General features: G+C 50.2%; 1 long non-coding RNA gene across 1 annotated transcript; it reads left to right on the top strand.

Moving 5' to 3' along the window:
- Positions 1-573: 573 nt before the first annotated feature.
- On the top strand, positions 574-8,037 carry LOC146593171 (uncharacterized). The gene is made up of 3 exons (XR_014896446.1): positions 574-803; positions 5,420-5,627; positions 7,786-8,037. It is a non-coding gene; the product is annotated as an uncharacterized LOC146593171 (long non-coding RNA).
- Positions 8,038-8,269: the final 232 nt, after the last annotated feature.

Below are 8,269 nucleotides of genomic sequence, written 5' to 3'. Positions count from 1 at the left end.
CCTATAATTAGAGATCATGACTTGCTCTGAAATCTGTACTTCATCAGGAGTCTCCAGGTCAGAGAGACAATATTTCCTCTTATAGATAGACCAAAGCTCTTCTCCAGCAGGCACGTTCTACTGATATTTACATATTTACACTTGATTTTACTAATTCCTGCATACTGTGCAGAGACACTGACCAGACACGGATAGTCAGGCAGCTTTTTGTGGGCCCACACTGTGGGTGCTGCTTTCCTTTTTTTTGACCCCCCCCCCCAAAACAGGTTTGGAAATGTTCGTCTCTAATCAAATGCAGCTCTATGTTTACAGAGCAAAGCATTAGCAGCTGGTAACAGAGCAAGAGGAATTATGGTGTGTGCATGTCAGAGAGACTTGGAAAAACCTATCCAGATCACCATAGGCAGCCTGGCKGAGGCAGTCAGCAAGGGGAAAAGGTGGTATAAATACAAAGACTTCTATCACCAAGCATAGGCAGCAAACCTTTGCAAGGGGAACAGAGGGGCTGGTGGGGAGTGTGCCTCAARAAAGGAAGCAAGTCATACTTGGCTGTGTCCCCACTGTGCTCAACACACAGGATCTTTTTGCTTATCTTGGCTTGGTTTTGGGTGAAAGGCATGGTTTATGGTGGAAGGTACGGTTTACGGTGAAAGGGATGACTCGAGGTGTGAATTGCCTTTCACAACATCTGCGGTGGAAGGGGAAAAGCAGCATGTTAYGTGGAGGAGGCCACTCACGTCCCCTGCTTGTGGAGATGTGATGGGATGACACATCTGAGAAATGGTGCAAGATCCACTCAGGAGGTGAGACCGGTTCTGGAGGTGGGAYTTGCTCCAGAGGTGGGATTTGCCCTGGAGCCGGGATCTGTTCTGGAGGTGGGACTGGCTTTGGAGGTGGGATCCCTCTGGAGGTGGGACCTGCTCCGGAGGTGGCCAGCACAGCTGCTGCCCTCGCAGTGAGCGGTGGTGTGTGGCGATGCGTGGCTCCATCCAGTGCCGGGTGATGCGCGGGGCACGGGCCAGCACTGGGAAATCAGCCTGTGCCTCTGTGTATAACCAGCAAGACGCTGGAAAAGCCGCCCCCACCCCCCGTTAACAGCTATTCCTCTGCCTCTCTCACCGCAGCGAGGATCCTGGTTTCGCTCTGGGTGATTTTCAGAGGGCTGAAGGATATTATTCTCTTTGGCAGACTCATCAATACTTTTAATTAGCTTTTTTCCCCTGCTTCCATTCCCTTCATAGATATCAGCCTCTTAACAGATTTGAGTATGTTTTGAACTGCCATACTCAATGCCATTTAAATCACTTCTCAAGGGCACTGGGCCAGGGATGTGCAGTGGCAGTTTAAAAGGATTAGAGCCCTTTGTTTTTTCACAAGTGGTTCAATTTACAAAAGATCAGGGTTCAAGACCTGCACACTATAAAGTGACTTAAAGCCATGAAATCTATTTCTCACTAATTCTAGATTACTCTCTATTTAGGAGCCCAGGGTGCCAAAAATGGTGTTTTTTTGTTAAAATGATATGAAATCCTAATGCAAGTCCTTTTAACCACTATTGCATGGTATACAGTGTCATGCAAATTCTGGACCTATGTGAGCAATTATGTAGCAATGAACATGATCATTTTGATTAAACCAACACATGTTTTCAAAGATTTTATTTAAGCTAGATAACCGTAAAACTTTGTCACTTAGTTTCTCCTCTTGGGCATATGCACAATGCATTAAACACTCTACGTATCTCTTTTGTAAAGTCTGAGCATTAATTGCCGACTGCTTATTCAAGCAAAGCCCCCATTGAGGTAAATGGGATTTTGTCTGAATAAAGACTGCAAAATTGGACCTCTTCTCTGTAGGAAAGAGATAGGAGACCTATTTGTATTTTAGGCTTTCCTGCTGCAAAATTGGTGCCTCAAGGAAGAGGGACTTTCTGTTAAAAAAAAAAGAAAAAAAAGTTTTATCTTACTCAGCATCATAGTTGGGATTTGAAATTGAGAGAACCCCTGGCCCATGTGATCATGAATAAAGAACAGTGGGAGAAACTGGGTCAGTCTGGCAAGAAGGTAGGAGCTGCCCCAATTGTTTTTCCCTCAGCCATTAGCTTCACAAGAGAATCCTTTTTCTCACTGGACGACTGTACTTTATTTTTCTAAAGCAGTATCCCTCTGACAACCAAAAAGGAATACTGCATCTGCAAATGAATGGTGCCTGCAAAGAGACAACATGAAATTTTTAAAAAGCATGGTAATAAACGCTATTCAAAAAAACACAATCTCTGAAAAACACGGCCTATTGAAATGACAAGCCGAAAATCATTTGCTAAGCACTGAAATGGCCCCTTTTGTCACCCCAATCCTTCTGTTGACAGTTACCTTTCAATCCTACAATTGTGCAGTAAGTACTGATTTTTATTCAATGTTCTATTCACCCTGCGTATTAATGAAAAGAAAAAAACTTGTAAGAATAGCCTTTAATAGGCTGATAGACAAGGCTCCCCTATTCTCCTGCTAGAGCTCCTCTTATCAGCTTCTCACAGTATTGCTTGCTTGCTCCGTTCTTTCCCTTTCTAAACTTTGCTCACCCATCTGGGCTTTTTCTCAACCGAGATGGAAACATTTTTATTTCAAAAGTCTCACTGACCTTTTCTTCTCCTCAAGACAGCACGCTAGGTAACGCAGTAACCTCAGACAAGGCTTCTTTCTTAGGCTCAGAGAATACATCTGGCCTCAGCTCATCTGAAGACAAGCACTCATCTAACTGKATAGGCTGGAGGGGGTTATTTCCTTAACACTTTAAAGCTTTGGAGGGCCAGGATGACGACAAGATGGCATTTAGGATTAAATGCAGGAGATGGTAGATAGCAGCCCTTAAAGAGCAGGGAGTTAAGCTGCCCTCAGTGTTGGGGTGGCAGAGGGGGGGCAGGAAGGGGCTGCTGGCCGTGTGGTGCTGCAGGACGAGCTCGCACTGCTGTGGGACGTGGGCTCGTGCACCCAAGGGGCTGTTCCCTCACCGGCACGACACCGCAAGCAGGTCACACTGCCCTCGCAGAGCTCCTCTGCAGCATGTTGCATGGTGTCCACCAGAGCATGCTCATGAGTTCTAGGGGATCGCCCTTCCTTGGACATGGCCCTTCCTTGGAAATCACCCTTCCTTGGAGATGACCCTTCCTCAGGGATGCAAGTGCTTCTCATAGTTACTAAATCTCATGGTGCCATCATCAACCTGACTGCTTCATTCCTTAGCCAAAGCCATGACTTTCATGTAATTGTTGAGAGAAAGTGTGTGATGAAAACTGAGAAGTGCTATGCTTGGCTGAGAGTAGCTAATGATAACTCTTTGGAAGTTCCTGGAGTAAAAATGAGGAGCTTTGCCTAGACCTACCAATTACATTTATTACAGTTAAAACTTGACTTTATGGCACGTGTCCCCAAGCCTGTGATGACTGAGGCCTCCCCTGCTGCTGGTGGTGGTGGTGGCAGTGGGCTCTGCTCAGGGCTTTGCAGGGGCAGCCCTCTCGGTTTGGTCTGCACTCCTGGCAGGAGAGTAGGGCTATTGCTTGCACCAGGCCAGGCTGCAAGGTGCTGCCACTGGGGAGGATTGCTAATTACTACAAGATGGGAAAACTTGCACGGTCAGGCCTGGGGCGAGGGGCTTCCCATGGTGCAGGGCTCCCAGCCACTCCAAGGTGTTGAGTAATCCCACCGCTCCGGCTGCTGGATGGGACCGCCGTGGGCTGCAGACTGCCTCGGCCAAGCAGGGAGGCGAGGGGCCCCTCTGCCCGAGCCGATGAGGGTGCGTGTCCACTCCCCTGCCTGCTCCCAGATGCGATACATCCCCTGCTCCGGAGGGGAGAAGCCTCCTCCTTCGCCGCATTCCCCACTCATGCAGTTTTTCTTTCCAGTAGGGAAATTCAGCACATAACTATCCAAGATTGCAAAAATGTAAACAGTCTGTGTTACATGTCTTCAAATTACAGCCCCGCTGCTCTGCACATGTGCAGCTAATAGAAGTCCTCTGCTAGCACGGGCCCCGGCCCGGCGAGCGCCAGGGCCCCGGCTGCTCCCAGGGCGCCGTGGCCCCGTGCGGCCACCTGGAGCTCCTGCCCCCGTGCCCTGCCAGCCCGCTCCGCGCCGCCCAGCCGCCCGGCAAGCGTTAAATGGGAGAAGTCTACTTAGGGGTTGTTTGAATAGAGGAAATTGTTTTACATTGTGATGCAGTATTTCCACACCGGGGTCTCATTTATGCAGCATATTAAAGTCAACACACTGCACATCTATCTCCATAAGAAGCCAGCCCCATTATCCCCAGTTACTTTTAAGCAGTCTTTTGCTTAGTTCTGACGTGCCTGCCAGTGCCATACATCACAGGGAATGCAGTTCTTTAAACTGCAATTCGTGATTGATAGTTTAACCTTTTTCTCTGAGGTTAATTCGATATATGCTGGTGTAAACTATAAACCAAAGCTCCAGCCTGTCGGGAGGAGGTAATCTACATGGCACTCTTTATGAGATTTCAGGTGCTGCAGTAATTATACTGTCTTCTCCTCCTCCTCCCTTCTCTGCTACTTCTCCTCTTCTGGTGAGGAAAGGAGGTTACTGGCTTCCCACTGGAATATCCACGCAATGTGCAGCAAGTTCAGCGCTAATCCTGCTGCGGTGAGCATGCAAGGAGAGGTTCACGCCCTGCTCRGGGACCACTGGAGGTTTCTGCACTCATGGGCTCCTGCATAACTGCAAAGATTGCTTCAGCTCGCGTGGGATTTTGGTGTTCCCGAGCCCCYGTACTGCTCTGCGGTGCATTTCTTCCTAGCACCCCAATGAGGCTCCTGGAAATCAAGGTTGAAGTAGTAGGATAGCAAGCTCCTTTCCTAGCACTATGTGACCCTTTCAAGGAGCTGGGAGGTATGCAAGGCCAAGCCAGTCAGACGGACTCTCCTTCTCCCGCCACGTTTTTGCTATTTTTAAGCACTTTGCTTCTCCACGCTCCTCGCTCCTCTCACGTATCATAACCAGGCTGGGGGKTTGATCCTGCCTGACACGAGGGCTGCAATGATTCCCACAGTGAGGAAGAGCCTGGCTGTGCTCTCCCAACCCCTACGTCCTCCGCTGCCTTTCTCAGCCCCTGGTCCAGCGCTGAGCCAGGTGCGTGGGTCCCCGTCCTGTGAGCTGGGCTGCCCCCAGGGCTGGGAGACCCGGGACTACCAGGAGACCGCTGCTACCAGCCCTTCCCTTGCTCTCTCTGGGCTGCTCCTGGAGTGCTCCCCACTGTCCACCCGAGGCCTCACTGCAATGCCCCTTGAATGGTCATTCCCACCTCCTCGCCGGAGGGAGTTAACTAGCTTGCTGGGGCTTGAACTTCGTTAAGTTTCTTTTATTTCTCCTCTCTCTCTCTCTCTTTTTTTTTTTTTTTTTTGCTTTAGTTTCTCAGATAAAAAGCAGGGAGCTGGGAGAGATGAGCTGCCTCCCAATTGCTCTTCATGGCATGTTGTCAATAGAGCCCATGGCAAAGAAAGCCTGCACGATGGAGGCTGGGAACGTGGCCTCTGATGGTGCTGTGCCTCTGCAAACAGACTGGGAACTGCTGAAGCCATGTGAAAGGGTCAGAGCTGCACTGTCCACATGCCAAGGGTGAGGCATGTCCACCTGATTTCCGGGCGAGGACTACGGATGTAGGAGTGGTGGGTATTTACCTGTGTATGCCCAACAGTTGGGTGCTGTCTTGGGGAGAAACATTTAGAAAATTGCAAACTTTTCTTGAAATTTGGAATCTTGCTGGGTTTATAAATTGGGGTAAAGAGATGGTGTGACCAAGAGGTGGGTCAAGGGACAGCTGCAACTTGTGGGAATATGGGAGGGCCCTTGTTCCAGGCGGAGTGCCAGAATTTATATTTATAATTTCTCATCCAGCTGGCCTGCCTGCCTCATCTTTATAAATGAAAGTAAAGGACAACTCCAGCCCCAGAGCAGCCTGCACCATGRAGCTTCATGCTGTGGTCTATTAATACCAGACATTTATGGATGCCAGTTCTTCCCAGGCACTCTCTTCTCTGATCTGGAATCTCCTTATGGCTGTAGCACAGGGGGTGGCCACCCAGGTCAGCTGCTCTTGCAGGGACACTGGGGAAAGCATCTCCACTGTCCTTGGCCCCGAGGGAGGCTGGCCTCCCTCCCTTTGCTCAGGGGAGTCAGAAAACCCTGCTTTGCTCCCAAACTGGAGCAACGTTGCCAGCAGTAGGGTCGCTGGTACTGGTCACTCACTGCGACTGCTTTCCAGTTGATTGCCAGCCCTCCCTGGTGTCTCTCATGGTCTGGGTCCTTGCCGGTCACTGCTCTCAAGCTGCCTCCTTGCTGGGCTCTGGCCGAGGTTGGTCTGGGCTTGGTCCGGGCAGCCAGGACATCCACCCAGCACAGCAGCGCAGGGCTGCAGCGTTGCCCTCTTCCGTTGGCGCTCCCGTCTGGGAATGGCTGCTGTTTTCTGTCTCCTGGGTCCCGAAACCACGTGGGACGGGCACGGAGCAAAACCGCAGGGGCCCATCCGTGCGCCTGGCATCTCCTCTGTCCCCTGAGGGCCACGGACTGCACCAGGTCTGTGCACAGCCGTGTGCTCGGCGCAGCCACGCTGCCCCCTGTCCCATGGCAAGCCGTGCATGGCACGTCTGCAGCTGGCCAACACGCCGTAGGGCCAGCTGTGGCTCCAGCATCTTTTTGGACTCTGTCTCCAAAGGGTCATTATTTCCATAGGAAATAACTATTTCTGCTCAAGATCAATAAGATTTTGTGGAAAAAAAGGAAGAATTTTAAAGGATTGGTTTAATTTAATCTATTTCTTTGCAGGACGCTCCCTTTGGTAACAATAGGAATTCGATTCCTGCCAGAGCAGACTCCTTAATTAGACCCCACAAAATGAACAGTAACATGTCTCTGGGCTGAAATTCTCCCTTTCTGGAGCTCACAGAAAGGAGGGAGTTTCTAACTCATAATTGCATCTGAATGCAAATGGCTGTGCCAATGTGAATATATTAAAAGCAGCAGCGTCAGCAATCACTGTGAAAAAAATACATACAAATGAGGCGCTAGCTTATTGCTCCATTTGGATGCTGCGAAATGGCACCTTATTGTGTTATTATAAGATTTCTTGCTTAGTTAACAGAAAATGCTTACAATTAAGTCTGAACTCATTTAGTGCTCAGACTAATTCACATTAGAAAAAGGATGTGACCTCGGCTCCAGATCACTTTTCTGCGGCTCTTGCTTTTCTTCAAGGTGTTGTGTTTCATTTTGGTGGGGTTAGGAAGGCAGCATGGGAGTCCGTGTTATATGACCTGTGTTGGCAGTGAGCAGAGCAGGGAAGTGCAGCGCACGGTTTTGGTGGCACTGCCTTTGCAGCTCTGCGCGGGGCGGTGTCCGCGATTCCCGCACCGTGCTCCCCAGGTGGCCGGGTCTGCTCCAGGCAGCCGCGGCGGCGGTGCGGAGGCCAGCAGAAAGCAGAGGCAGCACTCCCACAACAGACTGGTTTGAGATGTCTGTCTGGGCTCRGGCGGGTGAGCTTAGCCCCAGAAGCATGGTGGTGCACCTGCGGACGCGTGTGCGAAGCGTGTCGGGGCAGGCAGGCCAGACGGAGGGAGGGGAAAGAACTGGGAGGGGGCAGAAGGGAAGGAGTGGGTAGAAGAGGGCAAGCGTGGGTGGAAAAGGCAGAAAATTAGGCCAGAATAACACGGTGTCTCCCAGAGTCTTGGACTGGGAAGTAAGCAGCAACTTCGACTCTTACCCCTTCTGCTGCCCATAGGCATCTGGAAAGCAGCTGAGAAGAGTCCCGTCCCTCCCTGCCACCAGTGTCACAGGTCGTGCAAGCAACAGCGGCAGCACACAGGCAAGGCATTGCAGTGATGCCCAGCCCGCCGGCGATCCAAGGCGCTGGTGAGGTGATGCCACGTGATGGGGTTTCTCTYTTTTTTTCAATTTCTTTTAATTCCTGATGCAAATTTAGTTTGGCCCTGGTGCATGTTTTGTGCACGTTTTAATCACTTGGTGATCAGTTAGTTTTGTCCAGGCCCAGTGAACGGGCTGGTCCTGCTCTTGGGATGAGTGAAGCTGGCCAAGGAAGGAGGCTGCTGCCTGCAAGAACCTGGCAGTGACTGATATTCAAAATTAGTTGTTGCAATTGTTACATCCTACAGTTTAGAACTGTCTTAATGCTTCTGAGTAAAACAATCAGAGTTAAAATTACAATAACCACCTTATTTTTAATATTCCCTAACTTTTTGAGTTCT

Source organism: Rhea americana, unplaced genomic scaffold (genome assembly GCF_003343005.1).
Source record: "Rhea americana isolate MKP2758 unplaced genomic scaffold, rheAme1 scaffold_301, whole genome shotgun sequence".
Classification (NCBI taxonomy): domain Eukaryota; kingdom Metazoa; phylum Chordata; class Aves; order Rheiformes; family Rheidae; genus Rhea; species Rhea americana.
This window is presented reverse-complemented; position numbering and strand designations above follow the sequence as displayed.